The sequence below is a fragment of the Lathyrus oleraceus genome, chromosome 3 (assembly GCF_024323335.1).
Source record: "Lathyrus oleraceus cultivar Zhongwan6 chromosome 3, CAAS_Psat_ZW6_1.0, whole genome shotgun sequence".
Lineage (NCBI taxonomy): Eukaryota > Viridiplantae > Streptophyta > Magnoliopsida > Fabales > Fabaceae > Lathyrus > Lathyrus oleraceus.
In genome coordinates this window covers 51649816-51672942 of record NC_066581.1, presented here as the reverse complement: position 1 = coordinate 51672942, position 23127 = coordinate 51649816, and the positions used below count along the sequence as shown (strand labels likewise).

Here is a 23127-nt window from a genome sequence, read left to right as displayed (position 1 = left end):
GAAAACTCCAATGTTTTTGCTGCTGAGTTAAACGATATTATGTATTCTATTAAATTTTCTTCGCAAAAGGTTGGAATAAGATGTGGATTGAGAGGGACTCCAAGCTTGCTATCATTGCTTTTAATAATCCACTTATGGTTCCTTGAGCTTTAAGGAACAGGTGGAAGGACTGCATTATCATCACCTCTCGTATGACCTTCCTCCTCACTCATGTTTATTGCGAGGTAGCCATTGTGCGAATAAAATTGCAAATCTTGATTTCGCGATCTAGTTTTACTTGATGGAATAAAATTTTAGTTGCTAGAGATATTTTCTTTAGGGATAGGTTTGAACTTCCGTATTACTGTTTTTCTAAATGAATTAACATTTTGCCTCTTTAATATTAATTAATCTTTTTTTATTAAAATAAATTACCATTTTATTTAAAGATAGGTTTGAACTTCCATATTATTGTCTCCATAGTTTTACTTGGGGTTTTAGTTTGGTCCCCTCTTCTTTGTACCTTTTGCCTCTTTAATATTATTTAATCCTTTTTACTTAAAATAAGTTAACATTTTAGGAGAAAGCCTCTCTCTTTGGAGACTTCTCTTTACCCTTTACACTCCCACACTAAGGTTTTACTTAGTAATTACGAGTAGTAAAAATTTCATGTTTTCAGTAGGTGTAATTTCAAAAACATAAATAATAGAAACTCATTCCATTTCATTTGTAATTGAGAAACAAAAAAAAAGCTTAATACACCACTTCAAAAACACTTCTGATCTTCCAAACTGTCCTAAATTTTTAGATAAAGTAGTGTAAACTTATAAACTGAAATTTCAACACAAGCCAATCACATAGAAACTTAAACCTCTTTCACACCACTTGATTTCTCCTCAAGTTCAAAAGCAGAAACAGGGAAAGTTCTTGAAAGTCCAGCAGGAGTTTGAAAAGTGATTTTCTCAGTTGGTGGATCATCAACATAAATATCACTAAGTGTAACCCATATAAAAAGCTCTTTAGATTTAACACCACTCATTTTCTTAATCTTACCTTTTTCAACATAAGAAGTGTCGGAAATCCCCCAAAACCTATGAGAATTTCAATCAATCTTGATGAACAAGATTGTTATCACCCACACAATGACAATGAAAAAAAAGAAAAATGGAGAAATAAAGAAAGAACGATGAAGGAGAAGAGGAATTAAAATTCTACAGAGTTTATCTCTGCCCACAAATTATGGAAAACTTCTTATTCACTTTGCAACTGCAAAATACTGTGAATTACAAGTGTTATGAATACTCTATTCACCTCATTACAAAAATAAGGGTTACTCCCTCTATTTATAAATTTAGGTTAACTTGGACCTAAAGCCAAAGCCGAAAACAATAAAAGCCCAAAATAGCTAACACTACTAAAATAAGCCTAAGTCGAAATCCTGTGTGAAGCAACCTGCTTTGACACTTCGACAAACTAACACAACTCAACACACTAGGTGTTTAGACACTTCCTTACTCTGTCGAGCAACTTGCTTTGACACAAGGAATTACAATTCAACACACCACCTAATTCATCATGTCTAAGCTATCTACATTCATCATAGCTCTTAATCTTCTGAACACTTCGACCTGCACTCCCTTTGCCATGATGTTTGCAATCTGATTCTCAGTTCTGCAGTGTTCCACATTCATCTTCCCATATTCTACCTACTCTCTAAGATAATTGAACATCATATCGATGTGTTTGCTTCGACCATATGCTATCGGATTCTTCTCCAGATTGATAGTTGACATGTTGTCGATCTTCATGGTAATAGCTCCATGACTTTCTGCTGTTATCTCTTCGACTAAATTCACCATCCATGTTGCTTGACATGCACAAAGAAAAGCATCTACGTATTCTGCTTCGCATGACGATAATGCCACTACTGGCTCCTTTCTCGAACTCCAAGCAATTGGTGCACCACCTAGCATAAACACATAGCCAGTTGTGGATTTTTGATTCTCAACATCATTACACCAACTTGAGTCAGTTTATCCCACTAATTTGCATTCTTTTCCTTCATCAGCTGCAGGGAATAAAATTCCATAGTTGAGAGTTCCTTTCAGATACCTTAATATCCTCTTCGTCGCTGCTAGATGTGATACCTTTGGCTTCAGCATGAACCTACTCACCATACCTACACTATATTCTAAGCCATGCCTTGTGTGACAAAGGTATCTAAGTGACCCAATAAGTCTTCTATATTGGGTTGGGTCGACATCATCTTCATCTGAATATTTCGACAGTTGTAATATGGGCTCAGTTGGAGTCGAAGTTGGGTTACAATCTTGCATCTTAAATCTCTTGAGTATTTCGCCTACATACCTTCTTTGATGCATCATCAAACCTCTACCACTCTTGTAGAATTCGATGCCAAGGAAATATGAAATGTCACCCGGATCTGACATTTCGAAATCCTTGTTGAGATCACCTTTGAAGTCTTTGATCTCCTTCTTGCAACTACCTGTTATCAACAAGTCATCGACATAGAGACATAGTATAAGAAAAATTCACTCTTGCTTATTATTACATATACTCCATGTTCACTTGTACACTTTACAAATTCCTTCTCCCTTAGAAATCCATCTATCTTCTTGTTCTAAGCTGTTGGAGTTTGTTTAAGTCCGTACAGGGCTTTATGCAGTCTGTACACCTTTCTTTCTTCGCCATGTTTCACAAACCCAACTGGTTGTGCAATATAAACTTCTTCTTCTAAAGGGGCATTAAGGAATGGACATTTCACATCCATCTGACACATCTACCAGTTGTTCATGTTTGTTAGACCAACAACTAACCTGATTGTTTCAATCCTAGCAACAGGTGCAAAAACCTCATCGAAGTCGATTCCTTCTTTTTGAAGAAATCCTTTCGCCACAAGTCTCGCCTTGTGTCGAGTGAATTCTCCTCTAGTATTTAACTTCACCTTGTATACCCACTTCACATCAATTTCCTTCTTGTCTTGAGGCAATTCGACAAGTGACTAAGTATTGTTTACTTCGATTGACTTCAGCTCTTCGTCCATTGCTTTCATCCACTTCGAATCTTTCAATGCCTCGACTGCATTGACAGGTTTGACATATGCGTAGAAAGAATAATATACCAGCTCACCTTCTTCATTGACCATATCCTCTGATGAAATCACACATTCTTGCAACCTTGCAGACATGTGTCTTGTTCTTTAAGGTCTGCTTGGGCTTGCTTCACCTCTGACTTCTTCCTGTCGAACTTCTCTTTCGACTTCACTAGTTGGTTCATCATAAAAGATTCTCATTGAATCTTTCTTTACATTCTCTGTCCAATCCCACTCCTTAAGCTCATTTTCTATCACATCCCTTCTGATCACCACTTGCTTATTCACTGGGTCGAATAACTTGTATCCTCCAATTGAATGATATCCTATCAGGATCATCTGATACGACTTATCATCAAATTTTCTTCTAAACTGATATGGCACATGTCTATGTGCTACAGATCTAAACACCCTTAGATGACTCGAGATAGGCTTGACACCAGACTAACATTCTTCTGGCGTGATTCCTTCTAGCTTCTTCGTCGGACATCTGTTCAAGATATATGTCGCAGTCGATACGACTTCTCCCCATAATTCTTTGGGTAGATGCTTGCCTTTCAACATACTTCTAACCATATTCATGATGGTTCTATTCTTCCTTTCTGCGACTCCATTCTGTTGTGGAGTGTAGGCTGACACCATCTCATGCATAATCCCTTCTTTCACACATAATGCATTGAAGTCTTTCGACACATATTCTTGTCGCAACCTGCGAAAAAAAACAACCGGCGAAAAAAGAAAAAGGACAGAAGAGTCGTCACCGTGCGTTATTTATCCCAATGGAGGGAAAGGAAACGCTCGAAGTAAACATGGAGAAAGGAAAGGAAAAGACAAGGTCTCGCAACCAAATCTTGGGTTCGGGAGTCGATTATGCGAAGGGAAGGTATTAGCACCCCTACGCATCCGTAGTACTCTACGGGATCCACTATTGTTGTTCTTGTCTAAAGGGTGTGTGTTTATCTAATGTACTATTTACTAAAGGAAAGGGTCAAAAGAAAATGACTCGCACGGATGTCGCATCCACTGCATACGTATCTCATCTGAATATGAGAATCAGAGTCTTCGTAGCTCGGCAACCTATGGGTTAAAGAGAAGTGTGCTCGCTAAGACATCGCGTCTTATGCCTACGTATCTCATCTGGAATGAGAATCAGAGCAAAACGTAGTTCAGCTAACTACAAGAACAAGGGTCTCGATTGCAACTAGGGCAAGAGAAAGGGAAAGGTCTCGATCACAACGAGGGCGAGAGAAAAGAATCGCAACAAGGGCGAAAGCAAACAAGGATTAGTTGTTAGTCGTCAGTAAAAAAAAACTCGGCAAGACATCGCATCTCGTGCCTACGTATCTCATCTGAACATGAGAATCAGAGTTGCCGTAGTTCGGCTAACTAGGGGTTGCCATCTGAACATGGACTTACAAAAGGAGGACACCAGTTGTGTCAAAGGAGGGTGGGCAATGTGTTCACGTCTTAGCAGCAGGTGTCGCAGCTCGCTGAATCGAGTCTTAGGCAGTTACCTCTTTGCAATAGAACGGAGTGACATCCCACAGGATCGGAGACGCACGAAAGGTCTAAAAATGGGGAAGCTCTGCCCTAGAGTTGTCATGCAATGTGGACCTATGTGTTAGGATTTACAAATGGGAACATCTACCTAATGTTAGCATGCAAAGAATAAGGGAATTCTACCTATGTTATCATACAAATAAATAAGGGAATTCTACCTATGTTATCATATAAAAGAATAAGGGAATACTACCTATGTTATCATACAAAGGGTTCTACCTAATGGGTGCTACCTAAACGGAACAAGAATCGACGAATGGAGCAAGGAGAGGAACCAGGGATAAGGGTAGATGGCGATGCATGAAGCAATCGACTTACAGGTGGTAGATGGCGATGCATGAAGCAATCGACTTACAAGAGAAATGGCGATGCATGAAGCAATCGACTTACAAAAGAATGGATGAATATGTGCTGGTTATGTTAAGTTTTGAAAATGATTTACTCGACGTTGGATCGAGCTTTTGATCTTATTTTGAAATGGTTATCGGGTGTTCGTTTTAATTCTTGTATTAACAGATGAATAAAGAATGAAATAATAAATGTTATACACTTCATGGGAGAGGGGTAAATTTGTTATGAATGGGGATTGTTCATGGCAATCAAACAATAATATTATATGCCTCATACATCATACAAGTAGGCCACAGGTATCAAACAATCAGATAAGTAATCAAGTATATGATCAAATCAAAGAATTAAAGAATGAAATAATGAAGCATTAGACAATGCATGAGAAGTATAGACATGTTAAGCAATCAAACAATAGAAGCATGGATGAAAGAAACAAATATAAAAAATATCAGATGAATCAGACAGATGAAACTATGCACACAAAGAATCAATGAATAATTTAATCGGGAAATGATGCAAGGATCAAATAAAATCAAGATGATAGGTCTCTAATACATGGCACATGAGATGAACAAGGGAGGATTAAAAGATCTCTTCAATTGCCCTAAGCAATCCCTAAGTCAAACATCAATCATGGAAAAGTCAACTGTAAAGTCAAGTCAACTAAAAAAATATGGAATAAATAGTAAATTAATCAAGAAAATTATGAAAAATTAAACTAACTAAGGTGGGGCCAGGACATCATCATCCCCTAAAAATATTTAAAAGATAATGTGAATTAGTGTATAAATTAATTGAAATAAAACAGAAGTCAAATGAAAAGTCAACCAAACAAACTAGGTCAAAAATAAATCCAAAATAAATTGAAAATGGGAAATAAAATTCCAATAAAAGGTCAAGTTGACCATGAGACATTGGTCAAACCTCATCCCAAAATTCAGAAGTTAAAAATAAATTTAAGCTATGAAAATAAAATTAATAAAAACAAGTGTGTTAAAATGGACCATTAAGAATAAACAATTAAAATAAAATATTAACATTAAATAAATATGAAAATAAAAATTAAATAAAAATAAATAAAACATTAAGAAAAGTAAAAAAAAATATTTTTTGGTATTTTTATGAATGAATAAATAATTTTTATTAATTAAACAGAAATTAAATGTGGAATTAAAAAAAGAAATGAAAATAAAAATGTACAATAGTTGATGGGCCTTGAGTATGAGGGGCGGATAGCAGTAATAGCGCATGAAGCCCAACACAAAATGAATATTCAGGCATGTCATGGAATTAAAATGTACATTTTAATAAACCATGTCACATGCCATCAACTGGTCACACTGGATGTTAAGTCATAAAAGACAAAAAACGAAAGGATGGGTAGGATTACAACAGCGCGAGGAATCGAAGGGCCTACAGAGTGCCGCGTGTCATTTGCTTCATGAAAATTAAAACCCTAGAGCCATGCATGCAAGGGGTTCATGAATACGTAGTAAATTTCCCCAATCTTCCAACCCACATATCTCATGCTATGGTGCTCCAAATGAGATGATATAAAAAGCAAAACTCAAGTACGAAATGAGAGGAACATCATGGTATCTTGTTTCATTAAAAATAGTGGCCTTAGCATGAAGAAAAATGAAGAACAAGGGGGCCTCATGAACATGGATACAACCGAAAATAATGTCACAAACTCAAAGTTAAAAGCAATGTCTCATGTTGAAGGGTTCATAAGCATGCATAACATATTGTTAACATAGGAAACTACATGAAACAAGCATGGTATGGCATGGTAATGGCATGAAAAATAGTAATGAACAATGGTAAGCATGATGATAAACATGGATATATGGTCATGAAAATGGAGAAGTAAAGGTACCTAGTGGATGCAAGGTCCACTGCCTCTTGGTGTTGGAGGAATGGAAGAAAGAAGAGATGCTCTTTTGATGCTTGTGCTTGAGGAACTTGTGAAATGGAAATGGAACTTTTGCTTGCCTTGCTTACTTTGAAAATACCATCCTCCACCCTTAACTCGAAAATAGCAGTAGCCTCCCTTCAGATTAGGGTTTTTGATGTTTAAATATGTAGGGTTTGAAGTGTTTAATGGGCTTGAAGTGTTTGGTTTATTTATGTGCAACATGTGCCAAAAGTGAGGTGTGAAAGGAAACTCTAATTGTAGAAAAACTTAAGTGAGTGGAACCAAAAGTGCATGACCAAATAAGGTAAAAAGTGTGTTGGTTGGTTTTGTGGTCTGACTGGTTTGGCTTGTGCAGCACAAAAATAGTCCAACAGGGTGACTTTGAGGCTATATATCTTGATGAGTATGTGACCAAATAGCAAGGCAATGCAAACAGTAGAAAGAGGGAATGGAGCTTAACATCTTTCATGTTGAACACAAGTTGAAATGGTGAATGGAAGAAGGTGAAAAATGGCCTTAAAGTTCAGGTTCCATAACTGCAAAATGGTTGGGCCAGTTTGGCCTAAATGCTGCCTAAAAATTCAGTCCATGATGCCAACTTTAGATGAGTGCATCTCCCAAACCAATGATCCAAATGGGATGATTCCAAAAAGGTCTGAAAGAGGACATGGCAAGGTAAAATTGTCATGAATAAAGTATTTTTAAAAGATGCCTTGAAATGCAAGAAAACTGGCCCATAAGTCTTGACAAATTTTTGCAAATTTTGGACTTAGAAAATTTTCTAAGTGTTCTAAAATAATGTCTTACTTTGACCAAGCATAACTTTCCCAATTTTAATCCAAATGAAACAAACTTTATATCTCTAGAAATCTTGGAACAAGAGGAACAACTTTCATGTTGGAGAAATTTTAAAATGGAGCTTTCATCTTGATGGAAAATGGGCTTAAAGTGGGTACAACAACCATAAAAACTTGTCATAAATGGAAAGTCAACTATTTCCAAATTTAGTAACTTTTCAAACTCCTGATTAAATGATGAATCCATGATCCAACCTTGATCAAATTTCACATGTAGGCTCCCTTAGGCATGAATTTTGAGATTCCACTTTCAAAATGTCAGGAGTTGACTTTTCTGGCCCCACAGTTGACTTTTCCCAAACTGTCTGATTCCCGATTCCATTGATCAATTGAAGCACCTCTGACTCAAATAAAGAGCTGATTTTTTGTATGTATACCCTTGTGGACATATGGAGGGCCATGGAAAAGAGTTTCACCCAAGGAATCAGAAATAGACTAATTTTATACCAAACCCTAGTTTTAGGGCAAAATGATCAGGAACTGATTGCCAATGGATCTTTCTGAGATAATTGTGGATCTCCCTAGGCCAAGATGCCTCTCTAATCATGACATGAATGAGCCCCTCTACTTCCAACCAAATATTGCCTGTTGCAGATAGCCATGAAACCCTAGTTTCCTGATTAAATCCAGATGCACACTCTGGGAGCTCTAAATCCTCCACTGATGACTTGAGGACCACAATAAGATACCTGGACCACCTTGAGACTTGTATATTTGGAGAATGAAGTTCAATTCTCAGTCTTTCTTTGTGTGGGCTCCTTCTGTTAAGGAGCGATCAATCAAACCCTGATTTCCCAAGTCACTGATGCAGTATGCAATGAGTATGACCTAGTATGATGCTAATGCAATGTGAAACACAACCCCATGCTTTTCCATGAAAAAGTGAAGGGTAAATTTTGGGGTATTACAAATCTCCACCACCATTAGTCCTTAAAATCTTGATCTTTCGACCGCTCTGTCTTTCGACCATAGATTTAAACTTGGAAAATACCTTGATCACTTCACTTTTCTTCTTGATCAAGTAAGACCGTAGTTTTCGACTGAAATCATCTATGAATGTAACAAAGTATTTGTTACCTCCAATTGAATCCACCTGGAGAGGACCACATACATCAAAGTATATGACTTCAAGAATTGCCTTCTGTAACACCCCAATAAAAATAAGATAATTATTTGATTTAAATTAATATTATATTTATTAATTTAGTTAAATAATTGGAATTATTGGATTATTATTATTATTATTTTGGAATAATAATTATTGGAAAATATATAAGTGTGAAGTAAGGAAAAAGAATCCCATTTGGTAAAAAGAGTTTTACGTGAAACAGAGAAGCGGCTGAAAAATGGAAAGTGGAGAAAGGGCAAAGAGGAAGAGCAAGGGCAAAGGTTGGAGAAGAGAAAAGCTTGGAGCTTAGAGATTTCCGGATTAACTCAGGTAAGGGGGATTTATCGTCGTTTAATGGGTATTATGGGTTAGCATGTAATGGGTAGTGATAAGCCGTTGAATTGACCCTAATTGGGATTATGAATGCTGGAAAATTATGTTGGATAAACTGTGTTTAGGCTGTAATAATTGTTAATTGTATTTGTAATGTTGTAAATGTTTGTAATTGAATCTGTGTTTGGGTTAGTTGTGAATTTCCGAACGTATAGCTTTTTACGGAATTGGAATCGGAGGTCCGGAAGTCCTCCAACGGCGGAAAATGCGGAGAATTCTGCATTCTGCCTTGTGTTAGCGCAGGAACAGTTTCTGTCTTGCGTTAACCGGTTAACCCAGGGTGTTAACCGGTTAACACTGTTATGTATTTTGAATAATTGCTGTTTTGTCTGCGTTAACCGGTTAACCCAGGGTGTTAACCGGTTAACACTGTTGTGAATGCTGAGATATGGCTGATTGTGCTGCGTTAACCGGTTAACCCAGGGCGTTAACCGGTGAACACTGTTAAGTTTTGGGGCAGGAAGCGTGTTTGTGCTGCGTTAACCGGTTAACCCAGGGCGTTAACCGGTTAACACTGTTGCAGAGTGGAAAAATTGTTAATTAAAATGTTGTGTGCCTAATTGATGGTTGCCTATATCGGTGTGTGATATAGTAGGGATTATTTCCCGCTGTTTTGAGCAGTAGAGGTATTAGTAGAGTGTGCTAATACTGTGTTTAATTATTTGACATGATATGATGTGTTGATACATGTGTTGATAATGTATGATGGTATGCATAATGTTGTGAATGTGTATGTTATGCATGTGTTGTGAATGGACTGTTTTATGGCTTAGAGAGTGAGCATCGGTCCATTGTGGATTATTGTTGTGATGTTGCATTGCTAGGTGATTAGCGTGCATAATGTGGCCTTTATGGTGGTAGCTAATTCCCATGGTGAGGAATTAGTGATGTTAGTCATTTGGACTGTTTTTGATGTTGCATGCTAGGTGAATTAGCGTGCATAGCATGACCCTTGGGGTGGTAGCTAATTCCCATGGTGAGGAATTAGTGATGTGAGTCACTAGGTCTCAAATGAGTGGGACTGGTGAGCTTGGTAGCCGTACCTGGATTTGGTCGGTGAAGTTGAACTATATGTTCACGAATAGTCGGTACCGCATGCATGGAGTCTCATTGCATAATATATGTGTAGTGTATAATATGAATGGATGTATTCCAATGTTATACGTGTGTTGTGTTGGCATTGAGCATGAGTATGAATTGTGTTGATATTGAGTATGATATTTGAGTTGATGTGCCGTTACTGAATGTGTGATACGATTAGGGTGATTAATGTGTTAAATTACTTAACATGACATTATATTCTATAATGCTTATTATATCGATTGAGGAACTCACCCTTACAACTATTTTTCAGGTAACGAGCAGTGATTGAGTAGAAGCTAATGCTTGGAGTCTAGTGTAGTCTCCTTAGTGGGTCATGCTCTGATAGATGTAACATCGGGAGGGAACATTTTAATTGTGTTGTTGATGTTTGTTGAACCAGTTTACATGTAGTATGTTACATGTTTTGAATGATCGATTTGATCTCTATCCGTTGCGTATTGTTCAATACTTTATGTTTTGAGTTAAATAATGAGCATGACTAAATAGTATGACGAATGGTGCGAAATAAATGTGTGACACCCTTAATTGCATGATTACTCTGATTTATATGTTGTTATTTTAATTAAATATTTGGGGTATTTTAGAAGGGTGTTACATTAGTGGTATCAGAGCCTGGTTGGTCGAGTCGGGTCGTAATTATTCTGTTTCCCCTGTACGGGATAGGTGTTGTGTAACCCTATCAGTACTTATTGTTTTAGCGTGTTGGGTTTTCAGAATAGAGATGGCTGGAAGAGGTAGAGACGATGCTGCGATTGCTGAGGCTCTGGGTATGCTAGCTGGAGTACTTGGAGGGAATCCGAATGTTGTGGGAATGGGAGCTGCTCGTCAACTGAGTGAGTTCCAGAAGAACAATCCTCCAATGTTCAAGGGAGCATACGATCCAGATGGCGCTCAGAAGTGGTTGAAGGAGATCGAGAGAATCTTCCGGGTGACTGAGTGTGCCGATAACCAGAAGGTCAGGTTCGGTACGCATATGCTGTCAGAGGAAGCAGATGATTGGTGGGTTGCTACCCGCACTGAGTTGGAATCTGCTGGGAATGCTGAGATCACTTGGGCTGTGTTCAGAGAGAGATTCCTGAGGAAGTACTTTCCAGAAGATGTCAGAGGAAAGAAATAGATAGAGTTCTTAGAATTGAAGCAGGGTAACAAGTCTGTTACTGAGTATGCTGCTAAGTTCACAGAGCTGTCAAAGTATTACACTCCCTATGATGAGGCTACTGGGGAATTTCGAAATGTGTGAAGTTTGAGAACGGGTTGCATCCTGAGATCAAGCAGGCTATTGGGTATCAGCGGATTAGAGTGTTTTTTGATCTGGTTGACTGTTGCAGGATTTTTGAACAGGATACCAAGGCCAGAGCGGAGAGTTATCAGCAGAGGGTTGATAGGAAAGGCAAGAATCAGAATGATCGTGGGAAACCATATGCAGCTGGCAAGGGTTTCCAGAGACAGAGTGGAATGAAGAGGCCTAGTGGGGGAGACTCTAGTGCTCCTGCTAAGTGTTACAGATGTGGTCAGGCTGGACATCGTTTCCATGAGTGTGCTAGTGCTGAGAAGAAGTGTTTCAAGTGTGGTAAAGGTGGTCATTTGGCTGCAGAGTGCCGGTTGAAGACTCTGACTTGTTTCAACTGTGGAGAGGTGGGTCATATCAGTCCACAGTGTCCTAAGCCAAAGAAGGAGAACCAGTCGGGAGGCAAGGTCTTTGCTTTATCGGGTTTTGAGACTTTTGCAGACGATCGTTTGATCCGAGGTACGTGTTATATTAATGGCTTTCCTCTTGTAGCTATTATTGACACCGGTGCTACTCATTCCTTTATATCTTTGGACTGTGCTGTGAAACTTAAGTTAGAGATATCTGAGATGCATGGAAGTATGGTGATTGATACTCCTGCGAAGGGTTCAGTGACTACTACTTCAGTTTGTTTGAATTGTCCTTTGAGTATTTTTGGTAGAGACTTTGGGATAGACCTTGTGTGTCTTCCATTAGTGCAGATTGATGTTATCTTGGGTATGAACTGGTTGGTGTTTAACCGAGTTTCTATCAACTGTTTTGATAAGACTGTGATATTTCCTGAGATTGAGGAAGGTAAGGATTTGTTTCTATCAGCAAGGCAGGTGAATGAGGAAGTAGCAGGTGGGGCAGAGTTGTTTATGCTGTTAGCGACTTTGGAGGCTAAAGATAAACTGGTGATTGGCGATCTAGCCGTGGTGTGTGATTTTCCTGATGTGTTCCCTGAAGAAGTGAATGAATTGCCGCCAGAGCGTGAAGTTGAATTTTCGATTGATTTGGTACCTGGTACTAGACCGATATCGATGACTCCGTACCGTATGTCTGCTGTTGAGTTAGCTGAATTGAAGAGTCAGCTGGAAGATCTGTTGGATAAGAAATTTATTCGTCCGAGTGTGTCACCGTGGGGTGCACCAGTGTTATTGGTCAAGAAGAAAGAAGGTACTATGAGGTTGTGTGTGGACTACAGGCAACTGAATAAAGTGACGATCAAGAATCGGTATCCTTTGCCGAGGATTGATGATTTGATGGATCAGTTGGTTGGTGCGAGTGTGTTCAGCAAGATAGATTTGAGATCGGGATATCATCAGATACGTGTGAAAACTGAAGATATTCAGAAGACTGCTTTCAGAACAAGGTATGGACATTATGAGTATTCTGTAATGCCTTTTGGTGTGACTAATGCGCCTGGAGTATTCATGGAGTATATGAATAGGATTTTCCATCCGTACCTAGACAAGTTTGTTGTGGTGTTTATTGATGACATTTTGGTGTATTCGAAATCTGAAGAAGAGCATGCTGAGCATTTGAGAGTGGTTTTAGAAGTTCTACGAGAAAAGAAGTTATTTACTAAACTATCCAAGTGTGAATTTTGGTTAGAGGAGGTTAGTTTTCTTGGTCATGTGATTTCAAGAGGTGGTGTTGCCGTTGATCCTTCTAAGATAGAAGCGGTGTCTAAGTGGGAAGCTCCGAAGTCTGTTGCTGAGATTCGAAGTTTCCTTGGATTGGCTGGTTACTATAGGAAATTCATTGAGGGATTTTCTAAGTTGGCGTTACCGTTGACGATGTTGACTAGAAAGGGGCAAGCATTTGTTTGGGACTCAAAATGTGAAGAAGGTTTCCAAGAGTTAAAGAGAAGGTTGACTACTGCTCCTATTCTGATATTACCGAGTCCGTCGGAATCATTTGAGGTTTACTGTGATGCTTCATTGTTGGGTTTGGGTGGTGTGCTGATGCAGAATAAGCAGGTTATAGCTTATGCTTCGAGACAACTGAGGGTTCATGAGAGGAACTATCCGACACACGACTTAGAGTTGGCAGCTGTGGTATTTGTTCTGAAGTTATGGAGGCATTACTTGTACGGGTCAAGATTTGAGGTTTTCAGTGACCATAAGAGTTTAAAGTATTTGTTTGATCAGAAAGAGCTGAATATGAGACAGAGGAGATGGTTAGAGTTTCTGAAGGATTATGACTTTGGTTTGAATTACCATCCGGGTAAAGCAAACGTAGTGGCTGATGCATTGAGTCGGAAATCATTGCATATGTCTATGTTAATGGTTAAAGAATTGGATTTAATTGAGCAGTTTAGAGACTTGAGTTTGGTGTGTGAGAGTACTCACAATAGTGTTAAATTGGGAATGTTGAAGTTAACGAGTGGTATTCTGGATGAGATTAGAGAGGGTCAGAAATCCGATGTGCTTTTGGTTGATAAGTTGACTTTAGTGAATCAAGGTCAAGGTGGTGAATTCAGAGTTGATGAGAATGACGTTTTGAAATTTGGTAATCGGGTGTGTATTCCGGATGTTACCGAGCTTAAGAAGAGTATTCTGGAAGAAGGACATCGTAGTGGCCTGAGTATTCATCCTGGGGCTACGAAGATGTATCATGATTTGAAAAAGTTATTTTGGTGGCCGGGAATGAAAAGAGAAATTGCGAGTTTTGTTTATTCCTGTTTGACTTGTCAGAAGTCAAAGATTGAGCATCAGAAGCCGTCTGGACTAATGCAACCGTTGACTATTCCAGAGTGGAAGTGGGATAGTATCAGTATGGATTTTGTGTCTGGTTTGCCGAGGACAATTAAGAATTTTGAAGCCATTTGGGTGATTGTTGACAGATTGACGAAATCGGCTCATTTCATTCCGATCAGAATGGATTATCCGTTAGAGAGATTAGCCGAGTTGTATATTGAGAAGATTGTAAGTTTGCATGGTATTCCGTCGAGTATTGTTTCGGACAGAGACCCGAGATTTACATCGAAGTTCTGGGAAGGTTTGCAGAAGGCTTTGGGAACTAAGCTGAGATTGAGTTCTGCATATCATCCGCAGACTGATGGTCAGACTGAGAGGACGATTCAGTCATTAGAGGATCTTTTGAGAGCTTGTGTTTTGGAAAGGGAGGTGCTTGGGATTGTTATTTACCTTTGATTGAGTTTACCTACAACAATAGTTTTCATTCGAGCATTGGTATGGCACCGTTTGAAGCTTTGTATGGTAGGAGATGTCGGACACCTTTATGTTGGTATGAGTCCGGTGAGAGTGCTGTGGTTGGACCGGAGATTGTTCAACAGACTACGGAAAAGATTAAGATGATTCAGGAGAAGATGAGAATTGCTCAGAGTCGTCAGAAGAGTTATCATGACAAGAGGAGGAAGTCACTTGAGTTCCAAGAGGGAGATCATGTGTTTCTTCGTGTTACTCCGATAACTGGAGTTGGTCGAGCTTTGAAGTCGAAGAAGTTGACACCTCGATTTATTGGTCCTTATCAGATTTTGGAGAGGATAGGGGAGGTAGCCTATCGTATCGCTTTACCGCCGTCACTTGCGAATTTGCATGAGGTTTTTCATGTGTCTCAGTTGAGGAGGTACATTCCTGATCCTTCGCATGTGGTCCAAGTAGATGATGTACAGGTGAGAGATAACCTGACTGTTGAAACATCACCTATGAGGATAGAGGATAGAGAGTTGAAGCAGTTGCGGGGTAAAGAGATTGCCTTGGTGAAGGTAGCTTGGGGAGGACCAGCAGGTGGCAATGTGACTTGGGAACTGGAGAGTCAGATGAAGGAGTCTTATCCGGAGTTATTCGCTTGAGGTATGTTTTCGAGGACGAAAACTCTTTTAGTGGGGGAGAGTTGTAACACCCCAATAAAAATAAGATAATTATTTGATTTAAATTAATATTATATTTATTAATTTAGTTAAATAATTGGAATTATTGGATTATTATTATTATTATTATTTTGGAATAATAATTATTGGAAAATATATAAGTGTGAAGTAAGGAAAAAGAATCCCATTTGGTAAAAAGAGTTTTACGTGAAACAGAGAAGCGGCTGAAAAATGGAAAGTGGAGAAAAGGCAAAGAGGAAGAGCAAGGGCAAAGGTTGGAGAAGAGAAAAGCTTGGAGCTTAGAGATTTCCGGATTAACTCAGGTAAGGGGGATTTATCGTCGTTTAATGGGTATTATGGGTTAGCATGTAATGGGTAGTGATAAGCCGTTGAATTGACCCTAATTGGGATTATGAATGCTGGAAAATTATGTTGGATAAACTGTGTTTAGGCTGTAATTGAATCTGTGTTTGGGTTAGTTGTGAATTTCCGAACGTATAGCTTTTTACGGAATTGGAATCGGAGGTCCGGAAGTCCTCCAACGGCGGAAAATGCGGAGAATTCTGCATTCTGCCTTGTGTTAGCGCAGGAACAGTTTCTGTCTTGCGTTAACCGGTTAACCCAGGGTGTTAACCGGTTAACACTGTTATGTATTTTGAATAATTGCTGTTTTGTCTGCGTTAACCGGTTAACCCAGGGTGTTAACCGGTTAACACTGTTGTGAATGCTGAGATATGGCTGATTGTGCTGCGTTAACCGGTTAACCCAGGGCGTTAACCGGTTAACACTGTTAAGTTTTGGGGCAGGAAGCGTGTTTGTGCTGCGTTAACCGGTTAACCCAGGGCGTTAACCGGTTAACACTGTTGCAGAGTGGAAAAATTGTTAATTAAAATGTTGTGTGCCTAATTGATGGTTGCCTATATCGGTGTGTGATATAGTAGGGATTATTTCCCGCTGTTTTGAGCAGTAGAGGTATTAGTAGAGTGTGCTAATACTGTGTTTAATTATTTGACATGATATGATGTGTTGATACATGTGTTGATAATGTATGATGGTATGCATAATGTTGTGAATGTGTATGTTATGCATGTGTTGTGAATGGACTGTTTTATGGCTTAGAGAGTGAGCATCGGTCCATTGTGGATTATTGTTGTGATGTTGCATTGCTAGGTGATTAGCGTGCATAATGTGGCCTTTATGGTGGTAGCTAATTCCCATGGTGAGGAATTAGTGATGTTAGTCATTTGGACTGTTTTTGATGTTGCATGCTAGGTGAATTAGCGTGCATAGCATGGCCCTTGGGGTGGTAGCTAATTCCCATGGTGAGGAATTAGTGATGTGAGTCACTAGGTCTCAAATGAGTGGGACTGGTGAGCTTGGTAGCCGTACCTGGATTTGGTCGGTGAAGTTGAACTATATGTTCACGAATAGTCGGTACCGCATGCATGGAGTCTCATTGCATAATATATGTGTAGTGTATAATATGAATGGATGTATTCCAATGTTATACGTGTGTTGTGTTGGCATTGAGCATGAGTATGAATTGTGTTGATATTGAGTATGATATTTGAGTTGATGTGCCGTTACTGACCGTCCCTGTGCTGTTGGCCGCTAGGGGCGCTATGGCTTGTTTTGCTGGGGGGGTGCCCGGGTTCCCTGTAGCTATGTGTGATACGATTAGGGTGATTAATGTGTTAAATTACTTAACATGACATTATATTCTATAATGCTTATTATATCGATTGAGGAACTCACCCTTACAACTATTTTTCAGGTAACGAGCAGTGATTGAGTAGAAGCTAATGCTTGGAGTCTAGTGTAGTCTCCTTAGTGGGTCATGCTCTGATAGATGTAACATCGGGAGGGAACATTTTAATTGTGTTGTTGATGTTTGTTGAACCAGTTTACATGTAGTATGTTACATGTTTTGAATGATCGATTTGATCTCTATCCGCTGCGTATTGTGCAATACTTTATGTTTTGAGTTAAATAATGAGCATGACTAAAAGTATGACGAATGGTGCGAAATAAATGTGTGACACCCTTAATTGCATGATTACTCTGATTTATATGTTGTTATTTTAATTAAATATTTGGGGTATTTTAGAAGGGTGTTACACCTTCGACCTGCTTCTTGGATCCTTACTAAAGTTGTTCTTATGATGCTTTGCCTGCCCGCATTCTTCACACACTTCATTTGGAATATCGATTTCTGGTAATCCTGAAACCATATTTCTTCTCTTCAAATCTCTGATGTCTTTGAAATTGAGATGGCCAAGTCTATAATGTCATATCCATTCATCTCTGCTAGCTGTTCTTGCAAGGCACTTATGCTCTATCACATTTAGTTCAATCTTAAAGGTTCTATTCTGAGACATTGGAGCCTTCAAGATCAACCTTCCATTTGAGTCGAGAACTCTCATCATCTTGTCTTTGATCGACACCTTGTAGTTATTTTTAACTAACTGCCCTATGCTAAGCAAATTTCTCTTCATGCCTGGTATGTATAACAAGTTTGAAATTACTGACCTCTTGCCATATTAGCTCATAATCAGAACATCACCAACACCTTTAGCTGCTAGAGTGTTGTCATTTGCAAATTTCACCATGTTCTTCATTGAGGGCTTTATGTTGACAAACCAATATTTCCTTCCAGACATGTGTGATAAGTATCCTGAGTCCAAGTACCATTGGTCCTTGAATCTCTCTTCATCTCTGGTTGTAACCATCAGCAACGTCTCTTCTTCTTCTTCATGTTTCGCCAACTTTGCAGAAGTTTCTTGATTCTGATGCTTTTATAGACAATCACTAGAATAGTGAACATACTTCTGACAATTCTAACACTGAATGTGACTCTTATCTGGATTTTGACCACCACCTCTTTGGTTGCCTTGGTTCTAGGGTTTTTTCTGATTTTACCAGTTTCCTTCTTGCTAATTTCAATTGATCGAATTGTTGTAACCTCCTCTGCCTTTGTTGCCATTCCAGTTTCCTTTTCCTTTTCTTTCTTTTGCTGATTGAGCCTGCAAAGCCATATCACTCTTCGAATTTCTTGCAGCTCTTTCAGCCATTCATTATTCATGAGATTCAAGTGTCCCTTGAAGCTCTTCCTTTGTCAGTTTTGACAAATCTTTCGACTCTTCTATGGCTACTACCACGTGGTCAAACTTTGGAGCCAACAACCTCAAGATCTTTGCAACAACAAATCTTGATGTTAACACTTCTACACATACCTTCATTTGATTCACCAGTTTCGTAAACTTGGGGAAGAAATCGGTTATGCTTTCATTGTCTTCTATCTGAAGCAATTCATATGTTTTTTTGTGAGTTTGTAACCTCACCTCTTTCACCTTCTCTGCACCTCCGAACGGTTTTTCTAAAATTTCCCATGCTTCTTTCTCCGACTCCGCATCACTAACCTTTTCAAAGTTATCTATATCAATTCATTGATGGATTATAAAGAGAACTTTATAATCTTTCTTCTTCAATTCTTTATGTGCAGCCTTTTCTTGATCTGTCGCGGCTTCTACAACCGTTGTTACTCCTTAATTCACAAGATCCCAAAGATCTTGATAACAAAACACAACCTTTATCTGCTTGCACCAATTCTCATAATTGTTGTTCTTGAGAATCGTAAGATTTGTTGGAAAATGCTCGTTTGGATGATTCATTGTCATGGTGATTTTCTTCCCACAAATCGATTAAACCGGAGATCTGATACCAGATGTTGGAAATCCCTTAAAACCTATGAAGAATTCCAATCAATCTTGATGAACAAGATTGTTATCACCCACATCATGACAATGAAAAAGAAGAACAATGGATAAAGAAAGAAAGAACGATGAAGGAGAAGAAGAATTAGAATTCTACAAAGTTTCTCTCTCCCCACAAACTATGGAAAACTTTTTATTCAGTTTGCAACTGCAAGATACTATGAATTACAAGTGTTATGAATACTCTATTCACCTCATTACAAAAATAAGGGTTACTCCCTCTATTTATAGATTTAGGTTAACTTGTACCTTAAGGAAAATCCCAAAACTATAAAAGTCCAAAATAGTTAACACTACTAAAATAGGCCTAAGTGGAAATCCTGTGTGAAGTAACTTGCTTCGACACTTCGACACACTAACATAACTCAACACACTAGGTTGTTCAACACTTCCTTACTCTATGGAGCAACCTGCTTCGACAGAAGGAATTATAATTCAACAAGAAGTGACTTCAGTAGCATAAGAAATAAGTTTTCCAATCTTTTCACATTTGTGTGTAATCCTATTCTTTTGTTTCAGCCATACGAAATCAGTTTCTCTGTGGTGACCAACTTCAATGATGTCTTTCAATGGTAACAGATCTTTGGGAAGACACATATCTTCCCGAAGTTCTTTTGATTTCACTTACAAATTTCGTCTCCATAATATACTTCTAATTCCGATTTGATTCCTTCTGATACCAATAACATTGTTTTGTCTTGTTTTCGATTTGTTTTGGTGTGTTGTTACATTATGTTCTGATTGGGGTGTTATATACACTTCACAAATGTACTAGGTTTAATTCTTTTTCTTTCTTATCCAAAGCAATTAAAAAATATGTTATGATGTTGAGGATCAAAATATACTAGGTTTAAAATATTTATAAAAATATTTTTATGAAGTGTAAACACTTTTATATTTATAAAAATATATTAGGTTTAAATAACATTTTTTATAAATTTGGATACACAATCATAAAATTTGGATACACTGTTATAAACCCCATCATAAAAAAATGGATACACAATCATAAAACCCATCCTAAAATGTACTAGGTTTAAAATATTTATAAAAATATTTTTATAAAGTGTATAGTTAATTCTTTTGCATTCTTATCCAAATTTATAAACGGAAAAACATTGTCGATCAAAGCAAAAAAAAATTATATGAATATAAAAAGTGTTATTAAAAGGAAATATATCAAAATATTAATGAATATCAAAATATTAATGATTTTTTTATTTCTAAAGAATAACATATTATGAGATATTATTATATTAATGTATATGTTACAAGAAAACTTATAGGATTTTAAAAAGTATACACAATTTATTATATAATATATACCTTATTTATTATAGTATCCGTTACCAGAGAACATTTTAAAAATTGTACAAAAAATTAAACATTTATTATATACTAACGTCCAAATATCTTTTCAATTTCAGTGCGTACATGCATCAATATATAAACAAGTATTTTTATTTAATTTTATTTTAATTTGAATTATTTATATAATAATTTTGGTGATATACGTTCTCATGGTTTATCCATTTTTTTAGTGCACACACATGAAAATATAATTTTTTTTTGTTTAATGTTGTTTTTTATTTAAAATATTAGTAAAACCCCATGTATACGCATAAATTCTGGTATGATATAATATTTTTTATAAATATAAAAAATTGTCGTTTTAATGAAATTGTATCAAAATAATTATATTAAAAAATTTAACCGACATTCTATATATAAACATTATTTTGTTTTTAAATAGTTTATAAAACTATTTGAATTAATAATAAACTTTTTTCTGTTTATAAAAAAGTATTCGGATGAAAAATACATTATTTTTATTTTAACATTATTTTGTTTATTTTAGTTTATAAAAATATTTGTATACATTTTTTTTCTTTTATAAAAATATTTGTATCAACAATAGACTTCTTTCCTTTATAAACAAATTCATATCAACTATACACTTTTTTTCTTATAAAAATATTTGTATCAGCAATATATTTTTTTTTATTTATAAATTTTTTTGTATCAATAATATACTTTTTATTATTTATAAAAGTATTTGGATCAACAATAATTTTTTTCCGTATATATAAATAAAAACAATAATACCATTTACAAAAAAGTCAGGCCTATCAATGAACATAACCAACTATAGGTTCATGAACCAAATAACCCGAATAACCAAATACCATGAATATGAGAAAAAAACTAAATTTGTTAACTTGTGTAATATTTCATTAAATTTATAAAGTTCCTAAATATTTAAATGAAATTGTGATTTTTTTTAGATAAATTTAAACTTCAATTGAATAAATTTTGAATTTAACTTTTAAATGTATCTCTGGTAAGTTGTGTAGTTTTTGAATCAATATATTTTTGAGACAAAGCTAAACTCCAATCTCATAATTTTGATTTTATTTCAATATTTTCTTTTTTAAAAATTATAATTTTAAATATCAAATATATATAAAAAAATAGATTTAAAAAATGATTTTTAAGTCGCTGAACTAAATGAGTTGAACCTAACGAGTTAAACCAAATTGTTTGTGAACTAATAACGAGGCGAGTTTGAGCATAAAAAGTTCGTGTCGAATTTGAACCGAGATTTGAACTGAACCAATTCTTAACGAGTTGAGTCGAGACGACTTCGACTCGACTCATTTCCAACCCTAATAAAAATATTTGGATCATAAAAAATAATGTTGTAAATATTAATTTTTGTAAATCTTATGTAATAAAAGTATTGTGTATAATTATCAATTACTTTTATATTACATTTTTTCTATCGTATAGAATACTTATTTTATATAAAACTTTAATTCCTTACATTATATTTTATAAGTCAATTATTAAAATATTATATTTCTTCCACTAATTATTTAGTCTATCTTTTTATTATATCTTTTTCAAATCTCACTCTTCTTACTTTATGTCATTGTACTAATAAGGTGTTTATGATTATATAACTCATATAATTAATAAGATTTTAAGAATATATAAATAATTATATAATATTTTACTTTTATTATGAGTTTTTTATATTATATTATAATTTTAATACTATTTAATTCTTACTGTTTATATATTTAACAATAATTTTATTACCATTTATTATAAATTACATTTAATATCATTGATATTTTTAATATCCTACAAAAGTTCAATCATTGTTATATATTTTTTATAATAAATTTAATATCATTAATTATGTATTAATATGTTTTATTATTTGTAATTTTACATAGAATATTATATTTTTAAATAGAAAAATATAATATATCGTACCTATTATAAACAAATATTTTTTTGTTAACAATAAAATAAATAACTTAGACATGTGTCATGCATTTGATTTAAATAAATTTATTAATAACTCTTAAGTTCAGTGTAAAAAAAAAAAGTTATTGAAAATAATGGTATTGTTGTCTCATATGACACGTGACTTTTTTCCATAATGCTTGAAAGTACACATATCACCTTCAGATTTTGGCCGCACCTCCAAAGTACACATATCACCTTCAGATTTTTGCTGCACCTCCAAAGTATACATATCACCTTCAAATTTTAGCTGCACCTCCAAAATACACATATCACTTTCAGATTTTCGCTTTCTTTGCAAAAGTGATACTACCTTAACTCATCACCGCTTGAGATAGGTAATACTTCTTTCAGATTTTCGGTGCACCTTCAAAGTACACATATCACCTTCAGATTTTCGCTGCACCTCCAGAGTACACATATCACCTTCAGATTTTTGCCGCACCTCTAAAAAAATACATTAGATTTTCGCTGCACCTCCAAAGGACACGTATCATTAATATAGTAATATTATTTCTATTTGACATTCTTTTTATTTTACAAAATAAA

The 23127-nt window shown here is 36.2% G+C and overlaps 1 pseudogene; it reads right to left on the bottom strand.

Annotated features, from left to right (window-relative positions):
• Positions 1-844: 844 nt before the first annotated feature.
• LOC127129600 (uncharacterized) lies at positions 845-19952 on the bottom strand (annotated as a pseudogene).
• Between the last annotated feature and the right edge of the window lie 3175 nt (positions 19953-23127).